We start from the raw sequence: 14530 nt of genomic DNA, 5'->3' as shown, positions 1-14530 counted from the left end.
CTTTGCTTTGATCACTGAGGAAGGCTTTTCTTATCTCTCCTTGCTATTCTTTGAAACTCTGCACTCAAATGGGTATATCTTTCCTTTTCTCCTTTGCTTTTCACTCCTTTTCACAGCTATTTGTAAGTCCTCCTCAGACAGCCATTTTGCTTTTTCGCATTTCTTTTTCTTGGGGATGGTCTTGATCCCTGTCTCCTGTACAATGTTAGGTTTCTTTAAATTTTTTTTAAATAGATCATTCCTCCCACTTTTTTTTTTTAAATAAAATTAACTTTCTGAAAAATCCAAGCCAGTTACCTTATAGAATGTCCCATTGTCTATTTCCTGTGGTGGCAAAGTTGTTCCTTTCCTGTCCAATATAGTAGCCACTAGCCATAAGTAGCTATTTAAATTTAATTAAAATGAAATAAAATGAAACTTTTAGTAGGTTGGTGGTTACTGTATTAGTGCAGACAGATAACATTTACATCATTGCAGAAAATTCTATTGGACATAGTGCTATAAGCCTACATTTCCTGTAAACTGGAAGTAGGTCTTCAGGCTTTATTAGATTCACTTTAAACATTCTTGCAAAGAATACTTAATAGATGATATTATGTACTTCACATTACATCACCCTAGAGCCACATCAGGTCAGAATATCTCACTATTACTTATGCTGAGTTTGATTCTTGGTTAAGGTGGCAACTGCTGGATCTCATAGATAAAAGCACATTTTCCTTTTGTAGCTAGCATCTGGAAATGAATATCAATAATCTCAAAACAGTTCTTCATGATAATTTACTATGGCATTCAGCATTTCCTCATTTAATTAGGTGTTCATCTTGAACCATACTAGATTTAGGTATTTGAAATAATAAAGATAATAATGAAAAAAGAAATGGACCCTGTCCTCAATATTCATAACCTATAGACAATAGTAGACACACAAAAAACACCTAAGGATATCAAGTAACAGAAAGTGCAAATAAATGTCACTAAAAACCAAGAGAATTGAATCAGGAATCATAAGGTAGAGCCATGGTAGGGAAAGGCAGATTTGATTCGGATTTATACAGGCAAGTTTGGGATAGAATTTTGGAAAAACTGACAAAGATGAAGAAAAGGGAAGGAGTAGTATATGAAGGCATGGAGTTAGGAATGAGCAAATCACGTACCAAAGAAAGCCTTGTTTGTCATCTTAAGTGAATAAAATTCTAGAAACATGTCCCATGGCTTCAATCAAAACTCTGGAAAGCTGGTGTTGGAGAAATGTTTAGATACCCAACCGTCTGGGAAAGCAAACTGGCTTCTAAGGCAGTCGTTTCCAGCCTAAGCTCCCTAAATGGCATGGGGATGGACAGTCAGGTGTTTCTTCTGTTTCTAAAAGCCTGATGAAAATTGAACATTTGCCTGCAACAGGGGTGCATAAGCTACTTACAAAAATCTTCATAGGCTGAAAAACAAAAATACTGTGCTTTGAAAAAATTTTTTAAAAAATTCAAAACAAAAGTATACAGGGACTTCCCTGGTGGTTCAGTGGTCAAGAATCTGCCTTGCAACAGAGAGCTGTGGGTTTGATCTCTGGTCTGGAAATCAAGATTCCCACATGCCCCAGAGCTGCTGCTGCTGCTGCTAAGTCGCTTCAGTCGTGTCCTACTCTGGTTTAGCTAAACCTGTGCACTGTAACTATTGAGCCCTCAAGGATCTCGCGTGCTGCAACTAAGACCCGACACAGCCAAACAAATAAAAGAAGTGTACAGCGTAAAAGACTGAACCACACCCCTCCTAACACACACACACACACCCCATTACGCCTATCCACCTCCTTAGAGCAACCAATTTGGTGCATATAGCACCAGACTTTTTCTAAAAATATGCAAACAAACATACAGAATTATCAGCTCATATTACTGTTAAAGTATGGCTGTATCATAATTTAACTTCCCTTCATGATGGATATTTAGATTGTTCCCAGTTTGCTCTATTACAAAAATGTTTCACTGGATATCATTGTATATATATATCTTGCTCAAGCGCCTTTGCTTTTTTTGGTATTATAGTAAATTGGTATATTAATTCTAGCTATTTCATGAAAAAGTAAATTAATTCCTGAACTTACGAAGGTAATTTGGCAGAAAAAGTCTTTCAAAACAGTTGCATGGTTTGAAGGGACACAAAGCCGGAAAGGGGCACAAAGAGTGTTCAGTGCTCCTGAAGGGAGCCCTCTATGGTTTGTCTTGGCCCTTTCCTTCTTCACAGTGACTGGAGGTTAGTAGGCAGAACTTCTCTGTTGTGGAGGTGAGAGGGGAGGGCAAGCAGAGGAGCTGAGTGAGAGCTGAGGGTTAGCATCTTGGACCTTCTTTGCACCTCCCCCTCACACTTTTCGGAAAAGATTTGCCTTTACAGTCTCTCCTTCATTCTCCCACACCTCTGTCTCTCTTGACTTGTCTCGCTTCCATCTGATCAAGAACCAAGGAGTCAACTTATCAGAAATGAGGTTAGTGAAAGTGAAGTCCCTCAGTTGTGTCCGACTCTTAGAGACCCCATGGACTGCAGCCCACCAGGTTCCTCCGTCCATGGGATTTTCCAGGCAAGAGTACTGGAGTGGGGTGCCATTGCCTTCTCCGATTTTACATGCAAATTACTCAACAAAGATTTTTAAAGCACATCCTATATTAACAGAACAGGTCCTACGAACCTGTAAAAAGAATTTACCCTAAAGAATCTTTTATATTCAAGTGGCCAAGGTCCAGCCACAAAGTGGCTAAGGCCTGGTCTCAGAAAAGTACAAGTGAAATGTAGAGAAACCTAAACGTACTATGCCTGTTGAAGAGAGAATGTAAAGCAAACGTAAATGATTAACCCAGAGTTTAGAAGAGGGTTATCCAAAGAACAAGATCGGGGCTCTCCAGAGACTCCAGACCACCCAGCTGGAGCCAGGCCCTGAACCAGAAGATCTCCCCAGAATCCTGCCACCTTGTGAGACCTGTCGACATGCCTAACAGACACCCTTCCCCTGCCCCTGCCTCCCGCCCCCACTCAGGTCCTCATTCTGTGTCCCTGCAAATTGTTCTAACTCTTCCTCCTCTTACACAACACTGCCAAGTTAATGTTTATGATTCTGATTTGCTATTCACAGGTAGTTTGTGATTTGCACTTCATGTTGTCATTTCTCTGTTGAAACTATATCAGGTCACCCTACTGTGTACCAAACATAGCACACATGGCTGTGCTGGGGATTCAAGCCCTCACGATGCAGCTCGACTTTGCAAACTTTTCCCACCACACACATTTTCTGCTCACCCTAAGTCACCTCCCCAGTGGGCTTACTCACCCTTTCATGCTTTTCTGTGCTTGCTATGGTTCTACCTACCTGGCTGGTGCTATCCTCTGCTGGAAAAATCCTATCATTTTGGAGGCCCACCTCTAGTTCTGTTTCCCCATTATCATTCCAACTAGAAAAGGTCTCCGTGTCATTTTACATCCACTTCTTTAAGGTGCCTGTCGTCCAGACCTTGAATTTCATCACCCTATTGGGCAGCATGTTTAATCTTATCTACAACATCAGAGGGCCGCTGGTTGTAAAGCATGTGTCCTCAGTCTTTGTGGACTCCTTTACTCTCAATGATTTTTAAGGACACCAAAAGAGATTTTATTTATGTTAAGCCTTATGTATAGATATTTATGATATTAAAAATTAAAACTGAGAGACTATCATCAGTCTTTTCCTGAAGGATATCAGGGAAAAAAATTATTCAGTTTTACTAAACACAGAGGTTTTTTCAATATAATTCTTTGCCGAGATGGAGTTAGGCAGTATCTGAGCTCTAGTTAGTCACAACTGCTTTGATATTTAAATATGATCTTGATTAGATCTCGGTTTTATAAAAGCAGAACTCAATCCCTAGTGGCAAACATAGAACTGAAAGTGCTCTATAAAAATTTTTTTTATTGAAGTATATGTTGTATTAGTTTCAGGGATACACCACAGTGATTCATATATATATATATATATATATAATATATGAATATATATATATACTCATATAATATATGAATATATATATAAAAAGAATGTATATATACATTCATATATTGTATATATATGTACACACACATTCTTTTTCAGAGTCTTTTTCCTTATAGATTATTACAAAATACTAATATTTTGTAATATTATAAAACAGTTCTCTGTACTATACAGTAGGTTCTTGTTATCTGTTTTATATATGGTAGTGTATATATGTTAATCCCAAAGTCCTAATTTATCCCCAACCCCCTTCCCCACCATAAGTTTATTTTCTATGTCTGTAGGTCTATTTCTGTTTTGTAAGTAAGTTCATCTGTATCTTTTTTTTAGATTCCACATAAACTGATATCATATGATATTTGTCTTTCCAAAAGAGCTTTATGAACATGTCACATGTAAGGAGGCAGCAAAGAGGAAGGCTTAAATGGTTTTCTAATATTCTTTGAAATTTTATTTTCGTCCTACTACAGATAAAATGCCAGTGAGTAATATCAAGTAAATGAATTAAAAGCCTGTCTTTTTAAAAATATATATTTATTTATTTGGCTGCACTGGGTCTTAGCTGTGGCATGTGCGATCTAGTTCCCTGACTAGAGATCAAACCCTTGCCCGCTGCATTGAGAGTGAGAGTCTTAGCCACTGGACCACCAGGGAAGCCCAGGCCTTAAGAATGGGAACTTTTTATTCAGAAAAAGTTGAAGATAATTGCTGGAAGTTTACTTGAACACTATTTTAAAAACTATTTTAAAGACTGAAGAGATGAATACAATATAGAATGGTTTTAGTTGTCCTTGTTAGAGAAAAGCAAAGAAAAAAATCCAGGTAAATTACATTTGGCTTTGAAATGTGGTTTGACATTTACATGTTGAGATGATGTATCTGACAGTCCAGACATTCACAATATTTAAGAAGCTGAATATTTTCCTGATCAAAAAAAGTTTCAAAAACTGAGAAAACATGCACCCCAGTGTTCATTACAGTATTGTTTACGATAGGCAAGACATGGAAGCAACCTAAATGCCCATCAATAGAGTAATGGATAAAGAAGATGTGGTACTTTCCAATATCCAGTAATATTAAATGGAAATATTACTCAGCCATTAAGAAGAATGAAATAAATGAAATTATTACTCAGTCATTAAAAAGAATGAAATAATGCCACTTGCAGCAACAGTGGACCTAGAGAGCATCATTCTGAGTGAAGTAAGCCAGAGAGGGAAGGAGACTATCCTATGACATCCCTTACATGTGGAATCTAAAAAGAAATTACACAAATGAATTTGCTTATAAAACAGAAACAGACTTCCAGACTTCCAGAAGGAGCTTATGGTTGCAGGGGTTGGGGTGGGGGAGAGGATGAGGGGCAGGGATAGTTAGGGAGTTGGGATGAACGTGTACACACTGCTATATTTAAAATGATGACCAACAAGGACCTACTGTATAGCACATGGAACTCTGCTCATTGTTATGTGGCAGCCTGGATGGGAGGGGAGTTCAGGGGAGAGTGGATACATGTATATATGGCTGAGTCCCTTCACTGTTCACTTGGAAGTATCACAGCATTGTTTGTTAATTGGCTATACCTCAGTACAAATAAAAAGTTTTTTAAAAATTAAAAGTAAGTAAATAAAAACTGAAAAAATGTTAAATATTAATTCATTAAAAAAATAAGTCCATTGCATGTTAACATTAAATAATACATTTTAATTAAAAAACTGTAGTTTCCAAATCAAAAAGAATGTATGAGAAGAGTGATATTGTTTTACATTTTTGCAAATCTCCTTGGTATCTGACTTAATAGAAGACAGCTGGATTCTCATATCTGCTTTCTGTTACAATAAGTGGCTCTAACTGAATAAAGTAAGTCAAATCTGGTCTCACACAGACATGGAGGAGATCCTCATACACTTCCTAAAAGAGTCTAAGAGAGCCCCAGGGTCCTTATACCACGTTTGGGGAAACATCATATTGTAAAAGAAAAAGCAATGGGTTGAGAATCAGAAGAAATGGATTCTTATTCTGGCTCTTCCTATATAGCTGAAGCATAACTTTGTTCAAAACACTTAACCTCAGTTTTCTATCTACAAAATGGGTATATTAATAAGTTCTAGTATGTCCTGAGCATTAGGTGAGATAATATATTAATATGTTAATACTGCATGTGGTAGAGCTTAATAAACATTAGTCTGTCCAGAGAAAGACAAATACTGTATAATCTCACTTATAGGTGAAATCTAAAAAGCAAACTCATAGGAAAAGAGATCAGACTTGTGGTTGCCAGAGGTGGAGAGCGGGAGAAGGCTGAGTTGGAGGAAGATAATCAAGAGATACAAACTTCTAGGGGCTTCCCTGGTGGCTCAGTGGTAAAGAATCCAGCTGTCAATGCAAGAGACAGGAACTCAATCCCTAATTCGGGAAAATCCCACATGCCTCGGAGCAACTAAGCCTGTGGGCAACAACTGTTGAGACTGGGCACCCTAGAGCCCATGGTCTGCAGGGAGAGAAGCCTCCCCAATGAGAAGCCTGCACACCACAACTAGAGAGTGGCCCCTGCTTATCACAACTAGGAAAAAGCCTTCGCGGTCACGAAGACCCAGCACACCCCAAAAATACATAAATACGATTATATGTTAAAAAAGAGAAAAAAAAAAGAGGTACAAACTTCCAGTTATAAGTTATTACTAAGGATGTAATGTATAACATGGTGACTACAGTTAACATTGCTGTATGATATATGCTATGCTATGCTAAGTCACTTCAGTCGTGTCCAACTGTGTGTGACCCCATAGACAGCAGCCCACCAGACACTCCCGTCCCTGGCATTCTCCAGGCAAGAACACTGGAGTGGGCTGCCATTTCCTTCTCCAATGCATGAAAGTGAAAAGTGAAAGTGACGTTGCTCAGTCGTGTCCGACTCTTAGCGACCCCATGGATTGCAGCCTAACAGGCTCCTCCGTCCATAGGAAAAGTTAAGGGAGTAAATCCTAAGAGTTCTCATCTGAAGGAGAAACATTTTTTCCTTTCTTGTTTCTTTTCTTTTTACTGTATCTATATAAAGTGATGTTAGCCCAACCTGCTGTGGTAATCATTTCACAATGTATGTAAATCAAACCGTCATGCTGTATGCCTTAAACTTATACAGTGAGGTATGTCAATTATTTCTCAATAAAACTGGAAAAAAATGAAAAACAAACAACAAATCCAAAAATAGTAGCGTGTGGAGGAGGACTGTTAAGGTATTGCTATGAGTGAGACTGACTACTGAAGATCGGAGAGCTAGAGGGTCCTACAGAGGAGAGAGACCTTTGATAGGTCTTCAAAAGAAAGAAGACTAGAAACAAGCAGAAAGACCAAGGAAAGATCACAGATTTTATACATACTGGAAAAAAATGTTTCCCATATAGTAAAAGACATGCTTACTATAGAAAACTGGAAAATACATTTTCTCTGCACATACTGACGTTACTCTGTATCATGAACATTTCTCCATATTATTAAATTTTCACTGACAACATTGATTTTAATGGCTGCTTAAGATTTCATTGCATGGATGATTTATTTGACCATACTCCTATAAGATATCCAACTTGTTTTACATTTTTTGTAATCAGAAAAATGTCACACTAAGCATTTCTCTTAATGACTCTTTGTCCTCAGTTCAGTTCAGTTCAGTTGCTCAGTCGTGTTGGACTCTTTGTGACCCCATCAATCACAGCATGCCAGGCCTCCCTGTCCATCACCAACTCCTGGAGTTCACTCAGACTCATGTCCATCGAGTCGGTGATGCCATCCAGCCATCTCATCCTCTGTCGTCCCCTTCTCCTCCTGCCCCCAATCCCTCCCAGCATCGGAGTCTTTTCCAATGAGTCAACTCTTCGCATGAGGTGGCCAAAGTATTGAAGTTTCAGCTTTAGCATCAGTCCTTCCAATGAACACCCAGGGCTGATCTCCTTCAGAATGGACTGGTTGGATCTCCTTGCAGTCCAAGGGACTCTCAAGAGTCTTCTCCAACACCACAGTTCCAAAGCAACAATTCTTTGGCGCTCAGCCTTCATCACAGTTTGACTCTCACATCCATACATGACCACTGGAAAAACCATAGCCTTGACCAAATGGACTTTTGTTGGCAAAGTAATGTCTCTGCTTTTCAATGTGTTATCTAGGTTGGTCATAACTTTCCTTTCAAGGAGTAAGCGTCTTTTAATTTCATGGCTGCCATCACCATCTGCAGTGATTTTGGAGCCCAGAAAAATAAAGTCTGACACAGTTTCCACTGTTTCCTCATCTATTTCCCATGAAGTGATGGGACCAGATGCCATGATCTTCGTTTTCTTAATGTTGAGCTTTAAGCCAACTTTTTCACTCTCCTCTTTCACTTTCATCAAGAGGCTTTTTATAGTTCCTCTTCACTTTCTGCCATAAGGGTGGTGTCATCTGCATATCTGAGGTTATTGATATTTCTCCTGGCAAAACTTGATTCCAGCTTGTGCTTCTTCCAGCCCAGCATTTCTCATGATGTACTCTGCATATAAATTAAATAAGCAGGGTGACAATATACAGCCTTGATGTACTCCTTTTCCTATTTGGAAACAGTCTGTTGTTCCATGTCCAGTTCTAATTGTTGCTTCCTGACCTGCATATAGGTTTCTCAAGAGGCAGGTCAGGTGGTCTGGTATTCCCATCTCTTTCAGAATTTTCCACAGTTCATTGTGATCCACACAGTCAAAGGCTTTGGCATAGTCAATAAAGCAGAAATAGATGTTTTTCTGGAACTCTCTTGCTTTTTCCATGATCCAGCAGATGTTGGCAATTTGATCTCTGGTTCCTCTGCCTTTTCTAAAACCAGCTTGAACATCTGAAGTTCACGGTTCAAGTATTGCTGAAGCCTGGCTTGGAGAATTTTGAGCATTACTTTACTAGTGTGTGAGATGAGAGCAATTGTGCGGTAGTTTGAGCATTCTTTGGCATTGCCTTTCTTTGGGACTGGAATGAAAACTGACCTTTTCCAGTCCTGTGGCCACTGCTGAGTTGTCCAAATTTGCTGGCATATTGAGTGCAGCACTTTCACAGCATCATTTTTCAGGATTTGAAATAGCTCAACTGGAATTCCATCACCTCCACTAACTTTGTTCGTAGTGATGCTTTCTAAGGCCCACTTGACTTCACATTCCAGGATGTCTGGCTCTAGGTGAGTGATCACACCATCGTGATTATCTGGGTCGTGAAGATCTTTTCTGTACAGCTCTTCTGTGTATTCTTGCCATCTCTTCTTAATATCTTCTGCTTCTGTTAGGTCCATACCATTTTTGTCCTTTATCTAGTTTGTGAATATTGTCTAGGATAGCTTTCTAGAAGGAAAATTAGAGATAGTATGTCTTAAGGTTAAGATTAAAGGCTCTGAGTCAGTTGACCTAGGTTTGTACCCCATTTAAACCCCTTCTTAGAGGCACAAGTCACTTAATCTCTCTAAGACTTAGTTCCTTTACCCATAGATTAACATTTCCTACATCACCAGGTTCTTGTAAATGTAAAGTGCTTTTCATAGAACCTGACACAAAATAAGGGCTCAATAAATGTTAGCTGTTATTATTATCATAAATTGAATTCATATATTTATCACACATATATACACAAGCAACTAGTCTGTTTCTAGACTATTAGTTTAGCCTTTTTATTCTGTCTCTTCTTGTACCCACTGCACATCGTGGCCTTTTATTTATTTATACATTGCTTGTCTCATAAAGGGTTTGAAGTAATGGACTAAAAATGAAGAGCAAATTCCCTCTCCTTCCTCCTCTTTATAAAAATTTTTCTTTGCTTTCTTGTCTACTTTTTTAAAAAAAAAACAACAACAAATGAATGTTTGTATGCTAAGTCGCTTCAGTCGTGTTTTGACTCTTTGCGACCCCGAGGACTATAGCCTACCAGGCTCCTCTGTCCATGGAATTCTCCAGGCAAGAATACTGGAGTAGGTTGCTACTTCTTGCCAAACCAAGGATGGAGCCTGCATCTCTCACATCTACTCCATTAGCAGGCAGGTTCTTTATCAGTAGCGCCACCTGGGAAACTCAGCAGTGAATGGTAGAATCATTTAGTAAAGTAAAAAAAGATTCCACTAGAATTGTGATTAAATGTAGAAAAAGTGAGAAACTGTTAGGAATTGACATCTTTATAAGATTCATTTTTTTCTAAGAACATGGCTTGTCTTTCCATTTTTTCAGTCTTCATATCTGTCAGCAAAATTTTAGGTTTTCTGTATATAGTTTATTCATATTTTCCACTAAGATTATAGCTAAGTATTTTATGGTGATATTATTGTTACCTCTGTGAATGGGTAAGAAACTAATCACAATAGCTAATGTATATTGAAAGCTTCCTATGTGCAGAAAAGTTCTAAATGCTTTACAATATTAACTAATGTAATGTTCATCATAGCTTTATAAGATAACTATAATTTACATTTTTGTTTTGTAGATGAAGAAACTGAGGCCAGAGGAGTTAGTTCAAATGGTTAGTAAATGGATAAATAGGGCTTTAACCTCTTGCCACCTGGCTCTACCGTCTATGACCTTAACTACCATGTTATTGGGATACTTTTATTAGTTACGTCTTTTAACTGGTTATTCTTAGTTTATAAGAAGGCTAGGATATGTTTTATATTTGTCTTGTATCAAGTGGTGTCTCTGAATGCCATTATTAATTCTCATCATTTTTGAATTGGTTCTTATGGATTTTCTATATACACAATCATATCATCTGCAAACAATGATAAATTTGCCTCTCTCTTTCTAAAAGTTATAACTCCTTTTTGAAAATTTCCAGGCTTATTGTATTGGATTTTTTTAGAATAATATTAAATAACACGGTGATGAGATAAGACATTCTTGTATTATTTTATATTTACATGAATTGTTGACTTCATACACATATATATGTGTTTATGTATAAAGAATATTAAGACTATTAAGAATGTTTTAGAGGGACTTCCCTGGTGGTCTAGTGGCTAAGACTCCGCATTCCCAATGCAGAGGGCTGGGGTTCAATCCCTAGTCAGAAAACTAGATCCTGCATGTGGCAACCAAGACCCGGCCCATCCAAATACATAAATCAATAAAAATAATTAAAAAAAAAAGAATGTTTTAGAAAATGGAAATTACTTGCCATGTTCTCTTTGATGACTATTACAAATGATCAAATGTTTTTCTTGTTTGCTTTACTTTTGACTTATCATATAAATAAATTTCCTAATACCTAACCTGTGTTAATTCCTGGGATAAACCCTGTTTCTGGTATATTATTATTATGTTAATATACTATTGACATTTATTGTTAATCTCAAATATTATAGGATTTTTACATTTATATTCCTAAGTTAGCTAAGTCTATAGGTTTGCTCTTTTGGAAGGTCCTCCTTCTGACAGGTTTTGATATTAGGTATATTCTGGCCTCCTAAACAATTGGGTAGTTTTCCGTCTTTTTCTATGTTCCAGAACAGTTTCTACTTTCTATTCATTTTGACAGATAAATACTGTATAATAGAGATGACAAGGAAGAGAATGCAAATTGGCACAGATTATTTTGCCTCAGTAACTCTGCCACTTTCATAGCTGGAGGACAGCCTTGATTGTGAAGAAGCAATTTGGAGCAGTAGGAGGGTCAAACGGGCCATTATTTTGGGGTTGAAGAGTGCGGCTGGCTGGGCAGGCACAGAGGTAAGTGAAGGTGGGCCTGGGGAGGGAGACCAGTGTTGAGGGAGGAGGAGAGCCCAAGAGAAAGTGAAAGGAGAGTTTACAATTCACTGGCAGTACTTAAACAAGGACAGAAAAACAGGAGCAGGTAGAAGGACTGGGCCTGAAGATGCGGAATGCTGGAGGATTATCTGGAAGTGGGTACTCCTTTCCTTCCAGAAATGTTTCCAGAGCTCTGACCTGTTAGTCACTGGCTCCTGGAGAAAGCAACATTACTTCTCACCCACCAAATCCCTATCTTCATTCCAGCAAAGGCCTACATGCAATAGCGTAACAGTGACTCACATACTTCTGAGCCCAAAAGTTCAGCATGGAGAGCAGAGGAGAGGGAAGCAGAGGATAAGACAGAACTGATTAACTCTGACTTTACGCCTAGGGCCAAGCCCTTTAAAAGGTTCTCTATTTCTTTTTCACTCATTCCCTTTTGCTCCTCTGTAGCTCATATAGACAAGACCCACAGTCCGTGCTGTTCTTTAAGACAAAGCCAAGTGTTGTAGAAGAGGTGGAGAGCAATGTGGTGTGGAATTACCTGGAACCGTTCGGCATCATGCTTGCCACACAGTAGAGATCATTTCGAATGAAAAAACAAAAACATCTCAGATGAATGAAATTCAGCCAATCTAAACTTACTTTAAGGTCAGTCAGAAATTCTAGGCTCTTTTTAACACAAAACCTTTTGAAAATTATTTTCGCTGATGACAAAACTGACATTACGATTTCATAGATTTTCCTCTCTCCCTTTCACCCATGGATGGGTTAGTTAACAATCAACAGAACAGCCACCAGCCAGCTTGACATCAGGAGGAAGATGCTAGGAACACAGATGGTCCACAGCCCAGATAATTAACTTTTTCTGAAGACGAACATCTCATAAGTCTTCTGTGAATATAGAGTTTGGTTGGGCACAGCTGGGGCAGAGAACAACAAGCAGGCTTTCCCAACAACTCTTCTTCTTCTTATAATGTCGGCAGAGAATCACCCACTTCCCGTCAACTCCCTACTCTTAAGATCTTCAGGGAAGAATTCAAAGAAATACTGGAGACACTTCACCTTAAAGGAGGGAAAGAATAACTCCCTTCTCCTTAAGTGTGGAATGCACACAGTGACTTCCTTCCAGAGTACAGGATGGAAGGGGTGGGGGGGAGGAGTGTAATTTTTCAGTAGAGAAACCTGATAAACACTAGTTCTACCAGGTCATAAAGGTCAATATTAACAGTCAAAAATTATGTTGATGGTATGTACTCTTGATATGATGTGATGAAAATGGCCACTTTACCTCTGTGATCTTCCTCCCCCAAACCCATAACCCCAGTCTAATGAAAAACCCCATCAGACAAATTCCAGTGGAGAGATGTCCTTCAGTATACCTAACCAGTATTCCTCAAAACTATCAAGGTCATCAAAAATAGAGAAAGCTGTAGGAAGACATGAGAGAGCTGGCTGTGCTGTACTACCTGCTCAATATTTCTATAATTCTAAAACTGTTTTAAGAAATAAAGTCTAGTAATAAGAAGAAGATAGGATAAAAGTACCTCCAATTCTTAAGCTTCATAGGCATTTTCTTATTTCTTTAGTTTTCTAAGCTTTATCTTTTGGGGGCACGCACTAAATACATTGCACCCAGGGCTCCTTATAGCTTATCCTATCCATACCCATTCCGTATTTCTCAGAACTCTGATCCCCCACGGGCTACGGTCATCTCAACCAGTCTCGTGGCTAGTCACTACCTCTCTTCTGGCGATTTCCAAATCCTGTCTGGTTCAGGATCACTATTCATCCAACTCTCTGTTACACAGCGCCCCCTAGGCGTCAAATTCAGCATTTCCAAACCGAAACCCTGATTCTCCCTAAAAGAGCTTCTCACTTCCTGTAGCACTCAAAGAGGCCAAAATCTTGGGCTTCACCCGCAGATTTCCCATGTCAGGCTTCCTGTCAGTCGGTCACTAAGTGATCTCCTGCCTCGGGCCTTTCGTATTGTGTTCTCTATCCATCCTCGCTGCCAGGCCCTCAACACCGCTGGGCCCCTGCCTTCAGGTTCTCTTTCTCCTCCCTATATCTTTCTTTGCTTCATTCTTTTCCTTCTTTTCCATCCCTGTAGCAGCTGTTCACAAAGGAAAATGTAGAGATTCTCTCAAAAGGAAAATGTTGAGATTCTCTCAGGTCTCCGCCAGGCTGTTCATAACTCCTCTCCACTGTAATTCCTCACCATGAGTTTTTTTTTTTTTCCTTCCTATCTTAGTGTGTGTTTAGATATTTATTTATTTTTTGTTTGTTTGAAATATAGAATAGAAAGGAATTGGTGGCTAAATTGCCACAATCTATTTTAAAATATACTAAGGCCCATACAAAGCCCAGTTTAGTCATTACCTTAATTTTCTCAGGATTTTGAAGGACCTAAGTAGAGACACAAGAACCACCTTTGAATTAGGCAATGGAAAAAGCTGACATAAAATGGCTGCAGAAAGCAATAAAATTATGAGCTAAAAATGAGGGTAAGAGGAGATCATAAGGAAATTTAGAAAGGGAAGAACGGGAGACTTTCAAAATACTGCTTATGACAGTATTGCATGGGATGCAACAAAAACGCACGCGTCCCACCGAGCCAGCCAGGAGTCGAACCTGGAATCTTCTGATCCGTAGTCAGACGCGTTATCCATTGCGCCACTGGCCCCGAGACGATTTTGGTGGCCCCAATGATGACACTTCAAGCTTATACTGCAGGGCTTCATGGGACGTGTAGTCTCTGCACGGAGTTCTACGAGTACACGAA

General features: G+C 38.9%; 1 non-coding gene across 1 annotated transcript; it reads right to left on the bottom strand.

Annotated features, from left to right (window-relative positions):
- Window positions 1–14358: 14358 nt before the first annotated feature.
- Window positions 14359–14431, bottom strand: TRNAR-ACG. Its single transcript has one exon. It is a non-coding gene; the product is annotated as a tRNA-Arg (tRNA).
- Between the last annotated feature and the right edge of the window lie 99 nt (window positions 14432–14530).

The sequence above is a fragment of the Bison bison genome, unplaced genomic scaffold (assembly GCF_000754665.1).
Source record: "Bison bison bison isolate TAMUID 2011002044 unplaced genomic scaffold, Bison_UMD1.0 scf7180017864526, whole genome shotgun sequence".
Lineage (NCBI taxonomy): Eukaryota > Metazoa > Chordata > Mammalia > Artiodactyla > Bovidae > Bison > Bison bison.
The sequence above is the reverse complement of the archived record's forward strand: the minus strand, read 5'-3'. Positions and strand labels throughout refer to the sequence as shown.